The following is a 26,717-nucleotide window of genomic DNA, read 5'->3' on the forward strand; positions in this document are numbered from 1 at the left end:
AAGGAGGAAGCCACTTTGTCTCCAGAGTGAGGTGACTCATGGAAAAGATCATTTCCCAGAGAGAAGGGAAAAGCTGCAAGTGCAGTTGAAGAGGCGCAGGTATCCCGACGGACACTCAGGGAAGCCCCCAACTCCCGAAATAGCCCCAGGAGTTGACTGTGTTCTTATTTTGCTTTCAGTGTATATTAAATAAAATTAGGAAAATACAGAAAAGAAGGAAACAATTCTCAGTCCCAGCACCCCAACATACCAATACTAACATTTTGATTTATTTCCTTGTAGTTTTTCTCCCTCTCTGAATGCATCTCTTTCTTTGTTTTCACTATTATATTCTTGCAGTTTTGTGCACGGTCTCAGTGTGAGTAGAAAAATCACAGGATTGGAAACCAGAGATTAAATTTCATCACTTACCAGCTGTCATCTCTGAATTTCAGTGATCTCATCTGTAAAGAGGAGTAATAACACCCATCCCAAAGCTGTTTTCAGGATTGATAGATAATATAGATACATTGCTGGCACACAGAAGGCACTCAATCAATGGCCTGGTCAATCCCCTGTGACTCAGAACATTCTTTCTGGTTGCAAAGGAAGAGCTGATCTCCCTGGCAGGAGGAAGGGCTAGACGTGAAGCTACTCCAAAAGACCTCTCAGCCAGGGTCAGGAAAACTCCACATAGGACCTCGCCCAGATTTAGTCTCAGTTCCTTTCCATCTCCAAAGACCTCACTCCTGTTCTCAAATTTCAGCAGGAGAGAACCTGATTCGTCAGCTCAGCATCAGATTTGGACCTGTGATCACTCATCCATGGCTGGAGATGAAGACTGGCAGGATCATAGCCAAGCTAGTCATTGTGAATCAATAGCCACTTTAACTGCATAATTTCCACTGATATTTTAATGTTATACTGTATCATAAGCATTTTTTTCAAGTAACTACCCTTTGTTCATGACCCTAATTTTAATGCTCCAGAAGTCAGTCAAAGCCATGGACTGCTATTTAGTGGTATATTTTCATCGTTGAAGAACTAAATTATATCTCAAATGATACCTTTTGTGGGGGATCGTACTAACCATGGGTTTAATTCTTGAGGAATTCCTAGAAACTACCCAGGCTTGAAAGTAATTGAGTCCCACATCGCCTGAATGGATTGACCTATTCTTCAGAGTGTTTGAATCTCCCACCCTCTGAATGGACCTGCCCATCCTGCCTTCCTATCCTGTGAATGTGCCTGTGTTTTCATGATGTTTTCTGATTTCCTGCCAAGCAGTCTATGGAACAGTAGACAACATGCGACTTACAGAACAGAAGGTGACCCAGGCCTTGCCTGCAGGTAACGTGAAAGCATTCTTTCTCAGCTTTCAACTGAGGAGCAGACAACGAGAACAATATTTGGTGGCTGAAAGTTTGTGAGACTTCATTATCTAAAGCACATTGGAATTTGGGAACGTAAAGAGGATCTTCAGGCATCTTTTATTTTTACAAGTAACCTAATGGAAATAGTCAAGTCTCTGAAATCAAAGCTGCACTCACCAATGAGTGACTGGATTTTTCTCAGGGCTAAGATGTGATCTACACTGGTTACCTCTACCTACTCAGAATCTCAGATGGCAGAGCTTAGTATGTTTTCAAGATTAAATTATTTCTAAAACTGGAAATTAAATTCTTTCATTTTTTTCTAACTTTCAAAACACAGGCTGAATGATAGTGATGCTGTTCTAAAACATACGGTGTTTTCAGAGAGGAAGCAGGGCTTTTTGGAGACGGAAAGTTTGGGAACTGCTGATTTCAATTGTTCTGCTGTCCATTCACTCAAGAAGCATTTGGGGAGCCCTTTCAACATGACCGGATCTTTTGTAGTCACAGTCACTTCCCTCCTTTCCCCTCTCCCTCACCCCTGGCTACTATTCATTTGTTCTCCGTTTCTATTATTCATCATTTTAAGGATGTTACATAAAAGAAATCACATAGTACATAATCTTTCGATAGTGATGTTTTCCACACAGCATGCCTTTGAGATCCATTGAACTCGTTAAGTGTTAAGCAGTTTGTTCTTTTTTTACTGCATAGTATGCAATGGTATGGATATACTACAATTTATTTGACCATTACCCATCAAAGGACATCTGGGGTGTTTTCAGTTTTTTGTTATTATAAATAAAATTCCTAAGAACCAATCATGTACAGGTTTTTGTGTGAACATAAGTATAATTTCTCTGAGATAAATGCTTACAAGTGCCTGTAGGCTTTCCCCATCACTTTAGGGCCATTCCTTTTTTTTTTTTTTCCAGAAAGCAACAAGCTGATTCCATTTTTTTAAATGGAAATTTAAAAATATAAAATATTCCCCTTCCTGTGTCCAAGTGTTCTCATTGTTCAGTTCAGGAGAGGGGAGGGATAGCATTAGGAGATATACCAAATGTAAGTGATGAGTTAATGGGTGCAGCACACCAACATGGCACATGTATACACATGTAACAAACCTGCACATTGTGCACCTATACCCTAGAACATAAAATATAACAAAAAAAATTCTTTTAAAAAAATCACATATTAAAGAGGAAAAAAAAAATGTAAAATAGCCAATCTTGAAAAAAGAGATCAAAGTTAGAGGACTTATACTGCCTCAAGGTTTACTATAAAGCTATACTAATTAAGACTGTTTATATGGCATAAGCATAGATAGATAGATCAATATAGGGTCCAGAAATAGCCCTACACGATGGCCAACTGACTTATGAGGGAGGACAAGGCATTTTCAATAAATAATGGTGGACCAACCAGATACTATGTGGGGAAAACGAATCCTGACTCATACCCTGACACTATATATAAAAATTAAGCTGAGATGGATTATAAACCTAAATTTAAAAGCTAAGCTTATACAAATTCCAGAATAAAATATAGGAGACTATCTTCTCAATAATGAGATGAGCAAATATTTATCAGGGCATTTAAGAAGCACTAAATATAAAATAATGATAAATTAGATATCATCAAAATTGGAACAACTGCTTTTCAGAATATGCCATTAATAAAGCAAATACATAAGCCAGAGAATGTGAAAACTATTTGTAATACATATGTCTTTCAAATGACTCATATGCTATATATATATATTTAAACCACAAAAAAGAGGAGAATGAAATAGTAATATGCTTTTGTGAGGTTCTAGCACTATATTAAAAGTGGTATAATATTACTTGAAGGTGGATTATTGTATTTTAAAGATGTATAATGCATATCCCAGATAAATCACTAAAATTAAAATAAAGAATTATTGCTAATAAGATAATTGTGGAATTAAATAAAATCATGAAAATTATTCAATCCAAAGTAAGGTAAGAAAAACAATTATCAAAGGGAATATGGGACAAATAAAATAGACATAACAAGAGGGTAGATTGAAATCCTACCAGATCAATAAGTACATTAAATGCAAATTATCTACATAGTTCAGTTGAAAGGTAGAAACTGTCAAGGTGGATAAAAAACAAGACCAAACCTTTGTTGTCGTCTATGAGAAACACACTTTAAATATATAGATAAAGGGAGAGTAAAAATAGTAGGTTGGAAAAAGCGATGTGACAAAAACATTAATCCAGAGAAAGCTAGAGGTTGATGTATAAAACAAAGTAGACTTCAGAACAGGAAACACTATCATGATATTCATAATTTTTAAAGAGACAATTCATTAAGCACACATAGCACTGCTAAATTTCTATGTACCTAAGAAAAGCTTAACTATATACATTAAAAAATGGATAGAACTGAAAGGAGAAATATCCAATTTCACAATTATAGTCAGAGATATTAACTCTCAGTACTTAATAAAACATGTAGATGGAAAATTAACAAAGATATAGAAGATATGAACAATACTCTTAACCTACATGAGCTAATTAGTACTTATAAAGCACCCCATCCAACAACAATAGAATACACACTCTTTCAAGTACACGAGTCATTCACCAAGAGACACCACAAACGAAGCCTTAAAATAAATGTCAATAAATCTAAAATAATTTACATAATTTAAAGTATGTTCTCTGCTCACAATGGAGTTAAACTAGAAATAAGTAACAAAATGTTACCTGGAAAGCATTCAAATATTTAGAAATTAAACGACACATTCTAAATAATGTGTGGGTCAAGAAAGAAATCACAAGAAAAATTAGAAAACATTCGAGCCAAATGAAAATGAAAACACGTGTATCAAAATTTGTGAGATCCAGCTAGGACTGTTCTTAGAGGGAAATTTATAGCATCATATGCTTATATTAGAAAAAGAAAAGGCTCTCAAAACAATTATTTAAGCTTCTATCTTAGAGAAAAAGAAGAAAAAAAATCAATCCAAAGGAAGCATTAAAATGAGTTAACAAAGATAAGATCGGTAATCAACAAAACCAAAAAAAAAAAAAAAAAAACCAGAAAATTGATGAAACTAAGCTGTGTTTTTAAAAAATTTAATAACATTGTTAAACTTGTCACACTTATCAAGAAAGAAAAGAGAGACCACATAAACTAACAGTATCAGGAATGAAAGATGCAACATCATTCCTGAGTCTACAGAACAGAAATTAAAAAGAATAATAAGAAAAGACTGTGAAGTATATGGCAATAAATTTGACAACTTACATATAATGAGCAACTTATTGTAAAGACACAGACCGCATAAATATTAAAACTCACTCAAGAAAAAATGTATGTAACAAAGTTATGAAGGGAGACAATAGAAAAAAATTTTAATTGATGTGAAACATCAAGAAACAAAAGGGGCAAATAATAGTTGGACAACTAGGACCTAACAGTGAGATGGCAGAAATAAATCCAAATAGATCAGTAATGTTTTAAAATGTAAATAATCTAATATTTGAATTAAAAACGAAGATCACCTCACCATACCAAAAAAGCCCCTCAACTACATCTTATTCACAAGAGACACACCTTGAATAAAAACATTAAAGTTTGAAAAGCCTAGAAGGATGCATACTGTATTTATGAATAAGAATAATCATTGTGTTAAAAATATCAGTTATCCTCAAATTAATCCATAGACTTCAATTTAATAAAAACCCTAACAGAAACTTTTTATAGTGCTTCAGAGCTTTATGCTAAATTTATATGGAAGATCAAAGAGATAAGAAAAGTTCTGGTTTTCCAATAAAGTGCAATATGAAGGACATACCTAACCAGATATTGAGAGTTTTGTAAAGCTACACTAATTAAGGCTGGGAATGTACTCTTAGGGATGGAGCTACAGTTCAAAGGCGGAGAATAGAAAGACCTATTGTAGACCCACTTATTTGTGGAAACTTGATGTATTAAAGAGATAGCATTGCAAGCTGAGGGTGGGGGAGACAATTTAATAAATTGTGCTGGGAGAATTCATTATATATATATAATATAAAATTGGATTTCAACATTTTTATGCTCAAAAATCATTTCCATTTGGATCAATGGTTCTGAATTGGGTTGGGGAAGGGAGCAATTTCTCCCTACTTTGTGACCGAAGGCCTAAAATCTAGGATCAATATTTTGTGTTGCCTTGATATCTGGTAAAATTGGGAGTGTCTTGAGTGGCCTAGTTGTAAGTTCCCCTCACCACCCTCACTAAACAACTTTCTTTATAAAAGGCACCAGACACAGTTCCTGCTTATCTCTGAGTAGCAGGTTTCAGATCCCTACAAGGCAAATACATCCTCCCATGGGAACCAGCGGGCACCCCACCCACTTGATACTGCAAAGCCCCTGGTTGTTCACTCTGTTTCTGAGTGCAACCTCTGCGTGGCCCTGTGTGGCGTGCAGCATTCTCCTCACCTGGGCTGCGAATACATGTGACTAATAAGCTCATCTCTCCAGTATTAGGTGTGATACGTTTGGTCATCCTCATAATCCTAGGGCCTGAATCCCTCCTTCACCAACAGGGTGAAGAGGACGCAATTAAAACATACTCCACCCTCATTTGAGTATGATCACCAGATAACATACTGGACATACAGTTACTTTTGAATTCAAATAATACATAATTTTTTGATGTAACTATATCTCAAATATTACATTACTTATACTAAAAAGTATTTGTTGTTTATACGGAATTCAAATTTGACCCAGTGTCTTGTGTTTTTGTTTGCTGAATCTGGCAGCCTGTCTCCAGGGAATATAATGGCAATGTCTTGGGACCATTTTCACTGTCACTACTGGGGGGTGAGGAGAGGGAGTAGTGCTACTGACATCTAATGTGTAGAGATCTACGATGTGCAAGGAATCCCCCCAATACAAAGAATTCCAGAGCCCAAAGTCGTGCTAATACCACTACTGAAAAACCTTGATATAGAAAAGGACTTACATGTGAAATACAAATCTTTAAAAATTTTAGATGTCAATGAACAAAAACTTAAAACACAATATAAGAGAGTATACTTCTTATCATAGAACAGGAAATAACATTCTAAATAAGACTAACACGTGCAAAATCTAAAAGAAGAAATTATAAATTTAACTACATTAAAATGAAGAATAACTGTTTATCAGACAACATCACAAAAGAGTCAAAGGACAGCCACTCACTTGGAGAAGACGTTAGCAACACATAGAACGGATAAAGTGCTTAGAGCTGATGCACCAAGATTGTTAGTGAACCAAAAAGAAAATAACAAACAACCCCGCAGAAAACATAGGAAAGATCTGAAAGGTATTTCACAAAAGCTCAAACACAAATAACCCATAACAAGTGAAACAATGATTTGCATGAGCATAATCAATAAAGTACTAGTTACAAACGTCCACTCTATGTTGGCAAAAATTACAAAAGAAAAAAGTCTGAATATACTAACATTACCAAAGAGGATAACAAAGAGAAATAGAAGTTGTCATAAAAGACTTAGGGTGGTGTAAATTAATAAAATCACTTGGAAAACAATGTATTGTTACCTAGTTATTTTGAAGAATCATATGCCCCTATAACCCTTTTAATTTTATTCCTGGGTATTATACAGGTTGAGCATCTCTTATCCAAAATTCTTGGAACCAGAAGTATTCAGATTTAGAAGTTTTCCAGATTTTAGAATATATTCATATACATAATAAAATGTCTTGGCGTTGGGACCCAAGTCTAAACACAGAAGTCATTTATGTTTCATATACACCCTATACACATAGCTTGGAGGTAATTTTATACACTATTTTTAATACTTTTGTGCATGAAAGGTAGTGTTAAGTACTTATATGTGGAACTTTTCTCTTGTGGTATGATGTTGGCACTCAAAATTTTCTGATTTTGGAGCATTTTGGACTTCAGATTTTCAGAGTAAGGATGCTCAACCTGTACTCTCAATAAGACTGTACTTGTGCCCCAGTTCATAATGGCATTTCATGTAATAGTAAAAACTTGTTTTAAAAAGGAAATGGATACATAAATTATATTTTAGGTTTGTCCTAGAAAAGTACACATCTGTGAAAAATAAATGAATCACAGCTGTTTGTATCACCATGAATGAATCACTAAAGCAAGTCACAGAGTACACACACACATGCATATATATATATGTATATATATATACAACAATTCTATTCATATATATATGTGATACGTTTCACAGTTTTAAAACGTTAAGAGATTCCCATTTTCATGCAAAAAGTTACCAGTATTTCCAGGGAAAAGACCCGTTCCTCCCTCTCTGAGCCTAGGACTTGATTTTTTCTGGAAATATTTAAACTTCTCCAGGATACGCCTTACTCAGCCCTCCTCACTCCCTTGAGGCCCTGCCAAGATGGGACAGTGTGACAATCAGATCTTCCAATGGGTGGGAGGAAAGTGGGAAAGTCAGACGCAGCCCACTTGTGTCCAAATTCTCCAGGAGCTGACTGGCCTGAAAACCACCTGGTGCCTTCTGGGTAAATTTCCTCACAGCGTCTGGAAAGCCACTGGCAGCGAAATAGACCTCAGGTTTGACCTCCCACTGGCTGATGATCCGCAAGATTCCAGGCTCCCTGCCTCTTTCAGGACACTCATTCCTAAAATTGGGTTAACAGCTTCTACCTGGCCTCCCCAGTGTGCTACTTCCAGCTTAACTGAAAAGTTTAAAACCAAATAGAAGCTTTGTCTACCAAATTCTTTCACCAGGCACTAGAGAAAACCATCAAAGGGGTACAAATGTGTCTACCACTTAAATTGTTTAAATTCCAAATAACTTTTTTTGTTGTTGAGTTTTTATGACTTAACAGCAGATGGTCATTGGGAAGAAGCTGAAAATTCAAATGTGTACAACAAGGATGAAGACAGAAATGATCAGTTTTATCCAAATCCAGATGAAACCATTGTCAGCACTTGACATGTGTCATTCCATGCATCTTCTATGGACATATATTTATACACCTGTGCATTTAAGTAAAAAGTCATTCATTTTGTACACAATTTTAAACTGATTTTTAAAATTACTGTGGATTTCTCTCTTTGTCTTTAAGTCTTCTTTTGCAGCATCGTTTTAACAGCCATACAGCCATCTCCTTCATCATTTCCTTATTGTAGGACATTGGTTATTTCTGATTTTTTTCACTCATACAGTGTTGAAATATTTTAATAAGATCAGTGTTAAATTAATATTTTATTAAGATTCATGTGTGCACACATTGTTATTTTCTTTCTTTCCTTTCCTTTTTTTTTTTTTTTTTTTTTTGACATGGAGTCTCATTCTGTCCCCCAGGCTGGAATCAGTAGTGTGATCTCTGCTCACTGCAACCTCTGCCTCCTGGGTTCACACCATTCTCCTGCCTCAGCCTCCCGAGTAGCTGGGACTACAGGTGCGTGCCACCATGCCCAGCTAATTTTTTGTATTTTTAGTAGAGATGAGGTTTCACCACGTTAGCCAGGATGGTCTCGATCTCCTAACCTCATGATCCACCCATCTCAGCCTCCCAAAGTGCTGGGATTACAGGCATAGGCCACCACAGCCAGCCCACACTGTTATTTTCTTTAGACAGCTTCCTAGACGTTGAATTTCTTTCATGCATGTATGTGTATATCCAACTTTCTCAGGTTCAAATTCCTCTTAAATGAGATCATGTATGCGAAACATGTAACGCAGTAACTGGCACATGCTAAACACACAGGAAGTTAGCGAAAATAGTCTAGCTATATTCTGGGCACTGCACATGCACTTTACATGTATTGCCTTTTACAATTGTGATCAACTTTGAAAGGTGGATAACGAAATGAACTCAGAGAGGTTTAGTAACTTGCCCCCATTGCACGGCCCAGAGAATCGGGATTCAAACTGAGGTCTCTTTGATGCAGTGAGAAGCACCCTGTGCCCTGGGACATCTTCCTCATGGGTCTCAGGAACACCCCCAAACTCTCCTCAGGCATGGCAATTAGAGGTGAATATAGAAGGCCACATACACATTTCTCACGTCCAACTTCTCTGAGCGCCACTAATCTGAAAGCTGCATCACGTGTTTATCTTTATCTTACTTTTTTATATTTGTATTACTTATTGAAAGGACAGAGGCTGAACAAGTGGTGGTGGCCTCTTCAGGCTTTCAGAAATGAAAGCCTTCTATACTAGAGAATAAAGACCTCCACAACCCAATTCTTTTTAGAGGGCTCCATGAAATCAGGTAAATTTCCCCCATGCAACTGAGGTCATGGATATGACATTTGGAGGTGATCTCCCTGAGGAGAGATCTTTTTTTATTATTATTATTATACTTTAAGTTCTAGGGTACATGTGCATAACGTGCAGGTTTGTTACATATGTATACTTGTGCCATGTTGGTGTGCTGCACCCATCAACTCGTCAGCACCCATCAACTCATAAATCCTATTTAACATTCTTTTGTGCTTCACTATCTCTTTTTCTTTGGAGCCAACAACTTTCCTTCCCCACCTCACATTCTTCCTGGCTCTCCACTAGGAGGCAGCCCGGTTTTTCCAGAGCCAATGGCTATGAGACCCTTGCATTTCCCACACTGAAAACCATCATCTCCTCAACAGCTTCCTGGTGCAGCACTCTTACAGATATGATACCCAATTCCAATGAGAGAATGGGAGGCGGGGTCTGTCATGCACAGGTGATCAAAGCATCCATCGGAGAGTGAACCGGCAGGCTTCTCACATCACATGCACACCCTGTGACTTGTCAGTCCCTCTCCCGCATTTCTACTCTGAAACGGTAACCATCTTACACACATGACAGAAGTCTAGGTTAACACAAGGAATTTAGTGTCACCATCAATGAGAGTTAACCAAAGTATTGCATTGTATTTAAAACAGAAAAGAAAGCTAGTCCTCTGGCAGGAGAGTTTTGGTCCAGCATATTGTGGAGGTTGAGATGAGAAACGGTCTCTGTGCCGCCTGAAGACCCCCTACCTTCTGACTATGGCCACATGATATTTTGAAATATGAATCTATATTATTTTTCTTCCTACATTTCCTCCTTTTCTTTCCCTTATTTAGGTAAGTCATCAGCTGGATGCTGACTCATTGCCTTGGGGATGGTATATTTCAGGGCAGAAAGCAAAAGTGGTCCACGAGACACCCTGGCTGTTGTATTCAAAAGTTAGGATCTTAACAGAACTACCAGAATTTGGTGAAAGATCTAAAAGGCAGGGCGCGCAGGGCATAACACAGCCTTGTAATCAAAGTTATGGACATGGAACTTCCCAAACCTCAGAATAGGGAGAGAGGTCCCCGGCATGGAAGAAGAGACAAAGAATTCTGTGGGTCGTGTCCAAGTGACTTGAACACCACTTCCCAAATGTAACAGCAGGGAGTCAGCAAGGCCACAGAGAAAGGGCCAAAAGGAACAAAATAGAGCATACACGCATCAAAGGAAAGTAGTAAGAGACCACCGGACCTGAGGGGGGCTGAGCACAGGAATGAAGGCTCACCCAGCAGTAACCTGCACTGACTGCCTACCAGGGACAAGCGGCTCTGTCTCCCACCTCTCGCCCACTCCAACCTTCCTACCCTAAGATTCCTTGACACTGCATAAGTGTTTGGTGGGGATGACAAAAAAGCCCAAAGTTAAATTTTCTTGCAGTCAGTCAGACTGGAGACTTAGAGTCAAAACTCAATGACGTTATGGAAAAGAAAATGCTATTTCTGACACGCCTGGGGTTTTGGACTGAGATTTCTACCTATTGCTCCTTCCTTCTTTGTGCATCACACCCTGCAGAGAATATGAGACCAGGTGTTTTGCAGAAGGCAAAAGACCAAAGCAACTAGTGATGACCACAGCCTGTACAGGGTGAAGAAGAAATTGGCTGACATGTTCGAACTCCACATTGCTGTGCTGGCGCATTCTACACAAGGCTGGAACTGCCACCTCAGATTAGTTGTGTAGCTGCTCTAAATGGCACTTAAACTTCTACAGAGGAAACTAAATTTAGTTCCTCCCCATAAACACAGTTGTCTGGTTGATGGGAACAAGAACAAGCATGGGAACATGTTTTCAGAAATGTTTGAATAATATATGTCAAGGCAGTAACGTCGAAGTTCTAAAAAGACAGAGCTTTGCAGGGGGCAGGTTTTCACACTGAATTTCAGAGCAAAACAACTATAGGATGACCTGACAATAGGATAAGAGAGAGAGAGATAGATCATTTTAGTTTGATATTTCTGCCTAACGTTAGTGAAAAGTAGAAGAAAGCAACCAGGAGAAATGGTGAAGAGATTCTTAGGGTCTGAATTCAACTCTTATTTTCCATCCAAGAGACTCTCTGGATGGAGCAGCCCCTACCTACTCTCAAAGGGTTCGTGGTTCTGATGTGGAAGAAGTGAGAGAGAATTCCAGTTTGGTGCTGGAATGAGTGTGCTTACCCATGGAGGCTGAAGGAACACATAGCAGGAGGTAATGGGGCTTGCCGGAAAGCTCAGGCAAGCTGCACCAACAAAATGGTATTTCAGCTGGTTTTGGAAGGCTGAGCAGTGGCTTGGGCTTTCCTGCCTGAGAAAGGAAGAAAGGAAAGATTTGGAGATATGAAAGAATATGGTGAATTCAAAAATGAGAGAGGCCTCTGGTTTGATGAGTGCACAGAGTATGGGGAAGGAAGTTGCAGGAGACAGACATAAAAGAAGACCCCAACTTTAAGGGCTAGGGAGCTTGGCTTCATCCTGCAGGCACCATTCTGGGACCACCCCTAAGCTTTAGATGCATAACTCTGCGTTGCTCTGGGCTCCAAAGCTGAGGCCTTGTCAGAGCAGTGACTGAGCAGGGCGTTTCCTTAAAAACCCACAAAAAGCATTTTAATGGCTCAACAGTACAAAGAGAAAATTTTAGAATCAAAGTGTATAATAATGATATTGAAAATACATTTTTATTTTTTTCTATCAAAAAAGACATTAAAGTGAGATGCAGCACTGTTTTAATGACTTACTTCACTCATCCATTTAACCACTATTTGTGGTCTATTATGTACTGTACGATGGTGATTCAGCAGAGGACCAAAGAGACATGGTTCCTGCCCTCATGGAGTCTCTGGTATAGTGAGCAGAGACACAAATCACCAACACAAAGCAAGTTATTCAATACTAAAATGCCATGCTGTGATAGGTGCTGGGAGGGAAATGATTCTATTCGTGGAGCTCCAAAGGGGAGAGGGCTTGTGAAAATCCTCAAGAACCCTACCAGACACCTGGTTTTAACTCTGACATATGAAGGGCTTGGAAGTCATCACTCTCGATCTTACGGGAAAAGGTTTAAAAAACCGATGTTTGAAAATTTTCTTTGATTCATCAGAGAACGGAAGTTGCAGAGCAAACTGTAACCCTGAAGTCTGATGGGACAGGCTAATCCAGAGCCAGTCACAGCTAAGATCTGCACACCTGGAGCAGAAGCTGCTGGAGCCATGAACTATAATTTCTATGAATTGCTAGGAACCGAGTGCTATGGGCTGGATTTTGCCCCCCTAAATTCATATGTTGACATCCTAATCCTCAGTACTTCAGAATGAGATTATATTTGGAAATAGGGTATTTAAATAGTTAATTCAGGTTAAATTAGATCATTAAGGTAGGCCCTTATCCAATTTTATGTGTCCTTATAAGAAGAGGAGTTTAGGACACAAACAAGTAGAGAGGGCAGATATGTGAGGAAATAGCTAGAAGACGAGCATCGCAAACCAAAGAGAGAGCCCTCAGCTGAAACTGACCCTGATGGCACCTTGATCTTGTACTTTTTGTCCCCAGAATCATGAGAAAAGAGATTCATGTATTTAAACCATCTCGTCTGTGACACTTTGTTATAACAGTTTTAGCCAACTAATACACTGAGTGCAGAACTAGGATGGGAGTGAGACACTCTTGGGAGCCACAGAAGAACCCCATACTTTCCTAGGTCTTACCTGCAAGAACCCCACCAGGTTCTTTTGGTGAACAGCCAATAAAAATCCCCGAGTGGCTCTGGCAGAGAGAGGGGAAAGTAACCCTTCTGAAATAAACCCAGAGCTTCCTCCATAAAAATGACCCACTTTCCAGAAGAAATGATTACCAGAGTCTTGTAACAACTTTCCAAAAGGCATTCCCTGCACTTCAGCATCTCACTAGCCTTCTTATCTCATATAAAAAGGGAGAGGGAAGCTCTACCACTGGGTCAGCACTTGTGGAAAGGCCCATAAGAAGCTATGACTTAATTATACAACTATAGAAGGCTTCCCCTCCCCACACCTCACCATCACACCCACAGGGCTCCAGTACAGTAACTGCAGACTAAAACTGAAAGAGTGCAAGGTACAGACTCTCTCTGAGGAGGAGTACTCAGGGAAGTCCAGGCAGAACAAGAGAGATAACACAAGGACCAGAGCAGTTGGAAGCCTCTGGCACCTATACCTACAGGAAACATTAAACACAGGACAATTTCCGACCGGATGAACATAAATTCTCACACTAAAGGTCTATTTACCTCAGTTACTATTACCCAATACAACATGACTGGATTTCAACAACAACAACAACAACAACAACAAAAATTAGAAGGCATTACAAAAGAGTAGGAAAAAATTCTGAAGTGGTGAAACAAGCATTAAAACCAGACTCAGATGTGACACAGATGTTAGGATTACCATACAGAAAATTTAAAATAAATATGATTAACATAGTAAAGGCTCTAATGGTGACAGTAACCAATAAGAAACAATATAAGGTAATGTAAGCAGAGAGATGGAAACTCTAAGAAAGAAACAAAAGTAAATGGTAGAAATAAAAAACACTCTGGCAGAAATGAAGAATGCCTTTGAAGCACTCATCAGCAGAAGACACAGCCAAGGAAAGAATTAGTGACCTGAAGATAAGTCAATGGAAATTTCTCTAAAATAGAAATGAAAAAAAAAAAAGAATGAAAACAAGCATAACAGAACATCTAAGAACTGTGAGACAGTTTCAAATGTTGTGGAATATACATAATTGGAACAACAGATGGAAAAGAAAAAGTATTACCTGAAGTGGCTGAGAATTTTTTAACTTAATAACAGGTATCACACCACAGATCAAGAAAGCTCAGAGAACAGTAAGCAGGATATGTGTGTGTGTGTGTGTGTGTGTGTATATATATATATATATTCATATGTATATATATCTCCAATATGCTGGAGAGCTGCTCCAGCATATTGGAGAGCTGCTCCAGTATATTGGAGACATATATATATGTGTGTGTGTGTGTGTGTGTGTATATATATATAACTAAGGAGATACACACACACACACACACACACACACATATATATCCTGCTTGCTATCTGTCTCTCGAACACACACACACACACATATACATAAAATTAAAATATAATATTCATGCTGCAGAAATACAAAGACAAAGAGAAAAAATCTTGAAGAGGCAAGAAGGGGAAACATTCTACCCATTGACGTAATAATTATAGCAGGCTTTTCACCAGAACATATCCAGGCAAGAAGAGAGTGAAATATTTAAAGCATTGAAAGAAAAAAAAAAGATACCCATCTAGAAATCTATAGTCAGTGAAATTATCCTTCTGAGAGTAAAAGAAATGTATATTTTCATGGACAAATAAAAATAGTGGGAAATCAGCAGCAGCAGTCTCGACCTTCAAAGAATGTGAATAGGAGTTCTTCAGGGAGAAGGAAAATGACATAGGTCAGAAACTGAGGACTACAGAATGAAGAGCATGGAGAACAGAATACAGACAAGTAAAATAAAATACTTTTTATTTCTCTTATTTTTAATTGATCTAAAAAGTTTTTTTTCCAACTTTTATCTTAGTTTTGGGTGTACATTTGCAGGTTTGTTACTTGGGTAAATTGCATGTGTCATGGGGGTTTGGCATACAGATAATTTTGTCACCCAGGTAATCACCATAGTACCTGACAGTTTTTTAGTTCTCACTCTTCTCCTATCCTCCACCCTCAAGAAGGTCTGCCTATTGTTTTCTTCTTGGTATCCATGTATACTCAATGTTTAGCTCCTACTCATAAGTGAGAACATGCAGTATTTGGTTTTCCGTTTCTGTGTTAATTCACTTAGGATAATGCCCTCCAGCTCCATCCATGTTGCTGCAAAGATAAATTTAAAATAATAGAAATGATATATTGAGTGATTATATCATATTGATAAGTAAAATAAGTGACAGCAACATCACAAGGGATTAGAGGGAGGAATTGGAACTAATCTATTATAAGATATCTTCATTACCCATGAAGCAGAATAGTGTTGTTAGATACAGACTAATAAAAAATTATGCTGGGGACTCCAGGGCAACTGTTAACAAAATGTACAAAAGAATCTAATGGATATAATAAAATAGAACATAAAAAGGTATTATATAAAATGCTAAATTAAGACCACAGAAGGCAGAAAACGAAATAACAAACAAATGCAATGAATAGATGTAATTATAAGACTGATATGTATTAACATATCAATAATTACTTTAAATGTGAATAAACTAAAAACATTAATTAAATGAATTAAATGACAAAGGTTGTCAGAGTGGGTAAAAAAAAAATTTAGCCAACTATATTGTCTGTAAGAATTTCATTTTAAATATAAAACTTACCCATGTTAAAAGTAAAAGGATGAGGATACATGATGCTAACACGAATCAAAAGAAAGCTGAAATAACTATATTAATTTTAGATAAACCAAACTTCAGAACAAGAAAAACTATTAGGGATAAAGAGGGAAATTCCATAATGATAAAGGGGTTGGTTCTCCAAAAAGACATCATAATCCTAAATATGTATGCACCTAATAACATAACATCGAAATACATGAGGCAAAAGCTGAAAGGACCAAACAGAGAAATATATAAATCCACTCTTATATTTGGAAACTTCAGCTTCTCTCTATCAGTACCTTCTAGCTTAAGCAGAAAGAAAATCAGTAAGGATATAGTTAAATAGCACTATCAATCAACTTCATCTAATTGATATTTACAAGATATTCCATTAAACATAGCAGGATACTCATTTTATTGAAGCTCACGCAGAACATTCACTAATATACACCACGCTCAGAGTAATAGAAATCTTAAATAGACAATCAAGAGACATCTTAAATGTAAAAGAATGGAAACTGTACAAAATATATATTCAAATCACAATGGAGTTAAACCAATCAATAACAGAAAGATACCTGAAAATATCCACATATTAGAAGAGTAAAATACACATCCCCCCCAAAAATACAAGGGTCAAAGAGGATATCTCAAGAGAAATTATCAATTTGTGGGATGCAGCAAAAGCAGTCCTTCAAGAGAAATTTATAGCATTAAATACATATATTACAAAAGAAGAAAGATCTAAAGTCAATATCCTAAGCTTAGGAAACTAGAAAAAGAAAGCAATTTAAACTTGCACCAAGCAGAAGGAAAGAAATAATAAAAATTAGAGCAGAAATCAATATAACTGAAAACAGGAAAATAAAAGAAAACCTAAATATAATTCTTTGAAAAAAATTAATAAACTTGAAATACCTCTAGCCAGGTTGAGAGAGAGAGAGAGGAGGAAGTAACAAATCACTGGCATCAGAAATGAAAGTGGGATTATCACTAGTGATTCCATGGACATTAAAAAGATAATAAAGAAATGTTATGAACAATTCAATGCCTATAAATTCGGTGGTAACTTAGATGAAGTGGACCGATTACAAAATGGACAATGTAAATGAATAAACTTTGAAAGATGAAACTATGAAAACTCACACAAAGAAAAACAGATAATCCTAGTAGGCTCATGTCCATTAAGAAAATTAAATCAATAATTAACTTTCCAAGAAAGAAAGCACCAGCCCAAATGATTTTCACTGGTGAATTCTACTACACATTTAAGAAGGAGATAATACCAATTATCTACAATATCTTCCAGAAAATAGAAACAGAGGGAACACCTACTAGCTCATTCTATGAGCCAGAATTACTCTAATAGTAAAACAAGATAAAGACATCATACACAAAAAACTACAGACCAATATCTATCATAAAAATAGATGCAAAAATGCTCAAAAAATCATAGTAAATGAGAGTCAATAATGTATAAAAAGAATTAGACGCAACAGGCTGGGTGTGGTGGCTCATGACTGTAATCCCAGCACTTTGGGAGACCAAGCAGGCGATCACTTGAGGTTAAGAGTTCGAGTCCAGCCTGGCCAACATCATGACACCCCATCTCTACTAAAAATACAAAAATTAGCTGGGTGTGGTGGTGCATGCCTGTAATTCCAGGTGCTCAAGAGGCTGAGGCATGAGAATTGCTTGTTGCTTGAACCTGGGAGGAAGAGGTTGCAGATTGCACCACTGCACTCCAGCCTGGGCGACAGAGTAAGACTCTGTCTCAAGAAAAAGGAATTAGACACCACAATCATGTAAAGTTTATTCTGGGTATCCAAGACTGGTTCAACATTCAAAACTCAATCAATATAATCCACCATATCCACAAGCTAAAGAAAGAAAATCATATCATCACACCAACTGATGAAGAAAAAGTATTTTACAAAATCCAAGTCATTCACAATAAAAGGTCATAGCAAAGTAGAGATAGAAGGAAATTTTCTTAATAAAAATATACCTATAGAAACTTATGACAAATATCACATTTAATTATGAAAAACTGAATATTTTTTCTCTAATATTAGGAATAAGAACACAAATGTTCTCTCTCGCCACTCCTACTTAATATGGAGCTGAAAGCTCTACTTAGTGCACTAAGAAAAGAAAGAAAAATCAAAGGTATATAGATTGGAAAAGAAAAAGTGAAGCTGTCTTTTTAATAGATGACATTATTGTCTATGTAGAAAATCCCAGCAAATCATTAAAAGTATCTTGGAACTAGTAAGAGATTTTAGCAATTTCATGTGATACAAGGTTAATATACAAAAGTCAGTTGTTTCCTGTATACCAGCAATAAACAAATGGAAAATGATTTTTTTCAAAAAATGCCATTTACAATAGTAACAAAGAAAAAAAAGAGATATAAATCTAACAATATATGTACAAGATCTATATACTGAAAACCATAAAAATCTGATGAATGAAATCAAAGAAGTTCTAAATAAATGGAGAGATATTCCATATTCATGGATGGGAAGACTCAATATTGTTAAGATGTCAATTCTTCCCAGCTTGTTCTATAGATTCAACATGATCCCAATCAAAATTTCCCCAAGAATTTTTGATATTTTATAAATATTGACCAACTGATTCTAAAGTTTATATATAAGGGCAAATGACAGAAAATAGTCAATACAATAGTGAAGAAGAGAGACCAAATTGGAGAGTTGCTATAAAGCTGCAGTAATAAAGGTTGTGGTTTTGGCAAAAGAAAAGATGAATGAGTAAATGGAACTGAAGAGAGAGCCAAAAGAAAGACCTGTACTAACGCTGATCTTTGACAAAGGAGCAAAGGTAAGTCAATAAAGAAAGGATAGTCTATTCCGCAAAGAGTACCAGAATGACTTAATGTCCATATGCAAAAAAAGTGAATATAGACACAGATCTTAAACTTTTCAAAATTATTTTTGAAAAATGAATCATAGATCTAAATGCAAATACAAAGTCAATGGGGGATTGTTACGGGAAGTCAGGGACCCTGAACGGAGGGACCAGCTGGAGCCACAGCAGAGGAACATAAATTGTGAAGATTTCATCTTAATACGGACATTTATCAGTTCCCAAATAATACTTTTATAATTTCTTATATGTCTTTAATCTCTTAATCCTATTATCTTCATAAGCTGAGGATGTATGTCACCTCAGGACCACTGTGATAATTGTGTTAAGTGTACAAATTGATTGTAAAACATGTGTGTTTGAACAATATGAAATCAGTGCACCTTGAAAAAGAACAGAATAACAGCGATTTTATGGAACAAGGGAAGATAACCATAAGGTCTGACTGCCTGAAGGGTCTGGCAAAAAGAGCCATATTTTTCTTCTTGCAGAGACCCTATAAATGGACATGCAAGTAGGAAAGATATCGCTAAATTATTTTCCTAGCAATGAATATTAATATTAATACCCTGGGAAAGGAACGCGTTCCTGGGGGAAGGTCTATAAATGGCCGCTCTGGGATTGTCTGTGTTGTGCAGTTGAGATAAGGACTGAGATACACCCTGGTCTCCTGCAGAATCCTCAGACTTACTAGGGACAACAATAATGACTAATCACTACACACCTATTAGAATGGGCAAAATCCCTTTGACAACACCAAATGCTGTTGAGGACATGGAGCAACAGGGATGCTCATTCATTGCTGGTGGGCATGCAAAATGGTACAGCCACTTTGAAAGACAGTTCGGCAGTTTCTGACAGAGCTGACCATGGTCTTTCCATATACTCCAACTAGATATTCACCCAACTTATTTGAAAGGTGTTTCCATACAAAAACCTGCATGTAGATGTGTCTATAGCAACTATATTCACCCAACTTGTTTGAAAGGTGTTTCCATACAAAAACCTGCATGTAGATGTGTCTATAGCAACTATATTCATAATAGCCAAAAACAGAAAACTACCAAGATGTCCTTCAATAGGTGAATGGATAAACTGTGGTACATCCACACAATGAAACATCATTCAGTGTTAAAAGGAAATCAGCTAACAAGACATGAAAAAACATAAATGAATCATCTAAGCATATTAACAAATAAATGATTCCAATTATATAACATTCTGTTAAAGGTATAACATAGAGATAGTAAAAACAAAAATTAGTGTTTGCTAGGGGTTGGGACAGGGTCAAATGGCTAAAGCACAGGAGAATTTTTGGGTGGTGAAACTATTTTGTATGATAATGTAATGGTGGATATTCACAATATGCATTTGTCAAATCTATAGAACTTTATGCCACAAAAAGGTGATTATAATCTTAAATGCAAATTTAAAGAACTTATTTAGAAGGTCAGGGTATTCCAAGATGAAATACATACTATAACAAAACAACCTATGTTATACATGTTTTAAACAATTTGTAAAGAAGGTGAAGGCAAATGATGCTGATCCAAGTAACTTCAGAAATGAGTGAATCTTCAGAATAATACTAAAGAAACTAGTTGATAAAGTTATTTCCCATGGGGTTACAAGTTAACAATTCTGATACCTCTCTGTATAGAGGAGTCAAATAATTAAATAAATGGATGGCAGATGGTGGGGGTCAGCTTTCTTACAGTTGAGTGGGAGTTACAGATAAGCAATGGAAGGAGGCTGAAATAATCCTTTTGGTAATGGATTAGAGTTAGAGACACCAGTATGAATTTATGTTTAGCTTAATATAGATACAGAAAGCTACGCATTAAAAAAATTGATAAATGTTGTATATTTACACAGGTTAGTATACATATATATTTCCCCGATCTGTCAGCTGAGAGGGCCTAAAGGCAATGCCACCCCAGCAGCAATCAGCATACCAATGGCCCAGGTCCCAGTTTCTTTTTTTTCTCTGGTCACCAGTGGCATGTCTTGGCTCACTGCAACCTCCACCTCTCAATTTCAAGCGATTCTCCTGCCTCAGCCTCCTGAGTAGCTGGGATTGCAGACATGGACCACCTTGCCTATCTAATTTTTGTATTTTTAGTGGAGAAAATGTTTCACCAAGTTGGCCAGGCTGGTCTTGAACCCCTGACCTCAGGTGATCCACCTGCCTTGGCCTCCCAAAGTGCTGGGATTACAGGCATGAGCCACTGCGCCCAGCCCCAGACCCCAGTTTCTAATGCCATTCTCCAATTAAAGGAACCAGGGATCATTGGGGAAATGGCTGACTACAGGACTAATGCAGGGAATATACAAACTAAGCCTGGAAAAGCTTGTAATTTCAAAAATTAGAAATTATTTTTAAAAAAGCACACACAGACAGAGAATGATTATGGTATGTAACAGGGACACATAAACAAACTAAAAGATCTCCCAATGGCTAAAGCTGGAACAATTTGAGCAACAACAACAAAAAATAAAGTAGTGTTGGATTATATCCCATAGTATTAAATAAATATCCACAAGATCCTACTGATAAAAATAAATGATTGAATAAATAAATGGGGAAGAATGGGCAGACTTCCCAGGCAAAAGTTTCCAAGTAATTTTTGTAAATATTCTTCCCTCAAGCGGGTGGGACTCACTGACTGTGTGTGGGCTAGGCTTATTTCCTTCCAAAGGGTGCAGCAGGGAAAGGGGAGGGGCAATGAGTGACTTCACAGTGAGGAAAGTGACGCTCCAGCCCCTCCAGGTGCTCAAGTCACTATCACAGTGATAAGCCTTGATAGGATGTGATGAAAATGGCAGTTATCTCTGTCATCTTCCGCCCCCAAACACAGAACCCAGTCACACAAATCTCGATAGTGGGGTTTCCTATAATTTACCTGACTAGCACTCTTCAGAGCTATCAAGGTTATCAAAAATAAGAAAAGTCTGAGAAACTTTGGCTGGGTGCAGTGGCTCACACCTGTAATCCCAGCACTTTGGGAGGCTGAGGTGGATGGATCACCTGAGGTCAAGAGTTCAAGACCAGCCTGAACAAAATAGTGAAACCCCGTGTCTGCTAAAAATACCAAAATTAGCCGGGCGTGGTGGTGGGTGGCTGTAATTCCAGCTACTCAGGAGGCTGAGGCAGGAGAATTGCTTGAACCTGGGAGGCGGAGGTTACAGTGAGCTGAGATCATGCCACTGCACTCCAGCCTGGGTAACAAGAGCAAAACTCCATAAAGAAAGAGAGAAATGAAAGGAAAGAAGGAAGGAAGGAAGGAAGGAAGGAAGGAAGGAAGGAAGGAAGGAAGGAAGGAAGGAAGGAAGGACGGACTGAGAAATCATCATAGCCAAGAAGAGTCTAAGAAGATTTGACAAATAAATGTAATGTGATATCCTACATTGGATCATGGGACAAAATAAGGACATTAGATTAAAATTAAGGAAATCTCAACAAAATATGGGTTTAGTTAACAATAATCTATCAATAATGGTTTACTAATTTTAACAAAATATATCATACTAATGTGAGGTGTTAATAAGAGGGGAACTGCGTTTAGAATATTTGGAAGCCCTGTACCATCTTCACAAAATTTTTGGAACCTAAAACTATCTTATGTAGTTTACCTTTAAAGAGTAATAGACGGGAGTTGGATGAAGCTGGAAACCATCATTCTCAGCAAACTAACACAGGAACAGAAAACCAAACACCGCAAGTTCTCACACATAAGTGGGAGTTGAACAATGAGAATACATGGATGCAGGGAGGGGAACATCACACACCGGGGCCTGTCAGGTGCTGGGGTGGTGAGGGGAGGGAGAGCATTAGGACAAATACCTAATGCACGTGGAGCTTAAAACCTAGATGATGGGTTGATAGGTGCAGCAAACCACCATAGCACATGTATAACTATGTAACCTGCACATTCAGCACGTGTATCCCAGAACTTAAAGTAAAATAAAAGGAAAAATAATAAACATCTTGTGAGTGTTTTCAATACTAATTTCTGTACAATGCATCTTAAAGAAATGATAATGAATATCTTTCCCCAAAATATTATATTCCTTAACTAATACTGCTTTTCATGAAAAAGTAAAGCAAAAACATAAACAGAAAAACTCTGCCAAAGGCAGTTTTCCAAGCCAGTGCTTGTCCTGCTACTAACGGAAAGAAAGTCTCAGGCATCAGCCAAGTCCACGCTCCTCCTGCAACCAGTGCTAGATAAAATTCTGATCCCTTTGGGAGGCAAAGTTCAAAAACCACAGTGTACAAGACCTGCCCCACCCCTTCCCGTCAAGTATCTTTACTTTCTCCACCCAAACTTCCCGATGTTGTCATAAGGTAAATCATTAAGTTCCTCTTCTCTCCGTCTCTTGCCCTTGATAAAGCATTGGTCTAACTGCTAGCCCTTTTCTTCTTCCACAGAATATTTAACTTAAACTAACACAAATGGGACTCAACACAAAGTCCAACATTGGTTGTGTCAACTCTTAGGTTATATGAGCAATTTACGCAGTCTAGTCTCCAGACATACAGAATACATTTTGCTTCCTCAAGCACATTGTTATGGGTTGAATCATGCCCTTTCCAAAATATACACACACACACACACACACATATACATACATACACATATATGTATGATATATATATAAAATACATATATGTGTATATATATCTACCCATATATACATATATACTCATATATGCATATATATACTCATATATACACACACACACATATATGTATGATATATATGTATATATATGAGTCCTAATCCTCAGTATCTTAGAGTGTGACCTTATTTAGGGATACAGTTTGTACAGAAGCTTTCCCAAAAACAGGAACTGAGTTTAATTTGAGGTTACTAAGACGGGCCCTGAGAGAAGAGAAATGAAGAAGAAATTGTTAAGCATAAAAGAATCAGAACTTGAAGATTTGAGAAACTCTCAGTCTATACATATTGCAAAAAATAATAAAGTGTGCTCTGGAGAGAACACCTAGGGTGTGTCTAGACACCGTTGGCTAAAGAGACAAGGCACGTGACTTGTGCATCCTCAACCATCTCAGAAGAAACTGCCAGCTTGGACTGAAACGGGCAGAGTTGAGGCATCATGAAAGAAGGTTGTCAGGCATCTGGTTCTTCACCAGCACTGAGGGGAGGAGGACGTGAACAGAACATGGAGACAAAGAAGATGATGCTGAAGCCTTAAAAGCTGGGTTTCCAGCTGGGCATGGTGGCTCACGCCTGTAATCCCAACACTTTGGGAGGCTGAGATGGGTGGATTACAAGGTCAGGAGTTCGAGACCAGCCTGACCAACATGGTGAAACCTCATCTCTACTAAAAATGCAAAAATTAGCCAGGCATGGTGGCGCGCACCTGTAGTCCCAGCTACTCGGGAGGCTGAGGCAGGAGAATTACTTGACCATGGGAAGCAGAAGTTGCAGCGAGCCAAGATCACACCACTGCACTCCAGCCTGGGTGATGGAGTGAGACTCTGTCTCAAACAAAACAAAAGAAAACAAACTGGGTTTCCAACATGCTTCAGACCCATGGCCCCTTTTGGCCTTCTGATTTTTCCTTTTTGGAATGGGAATATTTATCCTCTGCTTTTCCCACCTCGCATGTTAGAAGTAAATAACTTACTGTTTTCACAAGTATACAGATAGAGGAGAAATTTTGACACAGGATGGATCATACTGAGTCTCACCCATATCTGATCTGGATGATTTAGATGATGAGATTTGGGACTTTGACTTGATGATGTTTAAATAAGATTGGGGACTTAGCATTGATGCTGGATTGATAAGGCTTTTGGAGATGTTGGGTGGGTGACTATGTTTTGCATGTGGGAAGGACATGGACTTTGGGGTGCCAGAGGCAGACGGCAATGGGTTGAATTGTGTCTTCCCAAGAAAAGATATGTTGAAGTCTTACCTCCTAGTATCTCAGAATGAGACCTTATTCGAAGATAGAGTCTTTACAGAGAAAATCAAGTTGAAATTGAGTTATTAGAGTATGCCCTAATCCAATGACTGGTCTCCTTATAAAACAGGGAAAATGTAGACACAGAGACAGATGCTTGCAGAAGGGAGACACACACACACACACACACACACACACACACACACACACACAGAGCAAGCGAGTGAGAGAGAACCATGTGAACATGAAAGCAGAGATCGGAGTGATGTGTCTCTAAGCTAAGAAATGCCAGGGATGGCCAGTAAGCCACCAGACATTAGGAATCAGATTCCCAAAGAGTTTAACTTGCCCACAGTCCCTCCGCTAAGGACTAACAGGGCCAGTTGAGACTCAGACTCATGCTATATGCTCTTTCCATGGCCCCACTGCCTCATGATGGAATCAAAGCCTGATTTGACAAAGAAGGTTGTCAGGCATCTGGTTCTTCACCAGCACTGAGGGGAGGGGGACGTGAGCAGAACATGGAGACAAAGAAGGCTAGGAGGTATGGAACAGATTCTCCCTCAGAGTCCAAGTCCTCAGAAGGAACCAACCTTGATCTTGAATTTCTAGCTTCCAGAACCGTGAGACATGAATTTCTGCTGTTTAGCCCACTCCGTTTGGGGGTACTTTGTTATGGAGCCCCAGGAAACTGATCCCTGTTATGTGCTCTTTTACCTTCAGAAATTTTGAAAATTATATTCTATGCAGTTGTGATGCTCTTCCTTCCATCCTGGTTTTGCTTAACTAACTCCCACTTATCCTTCAGTTCTCAATTTGAGCTTCAATGTTTTAAGAAGCTTTCTCCAACATTCCCAAGCTAGTTAGGCAATTCTATTGTCCTCCGTTAGCCTCCTGTGTTCCTGTTAGCACAGCATTCAGCATACTTCATGGTGTCTGTTTGTCTGTCTGTCTCCACCACAGGCTGCAAAGTCCTTGAGGACAGAGCTGTTTTCTGTTCCTCAATGCATTCAGAACACAGCTGTAAACACACAGCATCTCAAAACTAATTTTTGAATGAATAAATGAAATCTAAACCTCAGAGACAGGTACCAAGAATTAATCAGGCCAAATATTTCTAAAAGGATGGGAAAATTACTGGCATTATGAATACTAAACTCCATCAGCATGCTGACTCTTTTCCAAATAGCACAAAATTCTGTTCTCTGTCATTGACCCTGCCTTGATTGAGTTGCCCTGATTGCTTACATTCTCATGCACTGCCTGTGAAATGGTCATGGCTCCACGTCTCTTAAAGGGTTTCAAATTTTCTGCATGAAGTAACATCAGAATTGCTAGTTGACAAAGGAAACAAGTCAATTAATTGATGGCTTACTTTACAACTTTCTCTTTCTCGCCCACACACACTCACAAAGAAACTTGGTATAGCAGACAGTGTATAGGAGCTGGGTTCAGAAAACCAGGTTGGAATTCTGATCTTGCCATTTTCCAGCCACGTGACTTTGATTCCATCATGAGGGAGTGGGGCCATGGAAAAAGCATATAGCTATGAGTCTGAGTCTCAACTGGCCCTGTTATTCCTTAGCGGAGGGACTGTGGGTAAGTTAAACTCTTTGGGAATCTGATTCCTCATCCCCAAAATGAGAGTGAGGAGCTTCATTTATTCCTCATCTCCTTCATATCACTGGGAGAGGCAAATGAGAACATGCATGGAAAAAACCTTGTAAATGGCAAAGTGTTGTACAGACTGGTGTTCCTCAAACATTTCCCCAATAGGGGCCCCACCTAGAAAATATCCTGGTTCAAATGACCATGGGAAATGCTTTCCATGCTTTCCCTCTTGTACATTACAAACTGGATTCCCATATTAA

The sequence above is a fragment of the Macaca mulatta genome, chromosome 6 (genome assembly GCF_049350105.2).
Source record: "Macaca mulatta isolate MMU2019108-1 chromosome 6, T2T-MMU8v2.0, whole genome shotgun sequence".
NCBI classification, from domain to species: Eukaryota; Metazoa; Chordata; class Mammalia; order Primates; family Cercopithecidae; genus Macaca; species Macaca mulatta.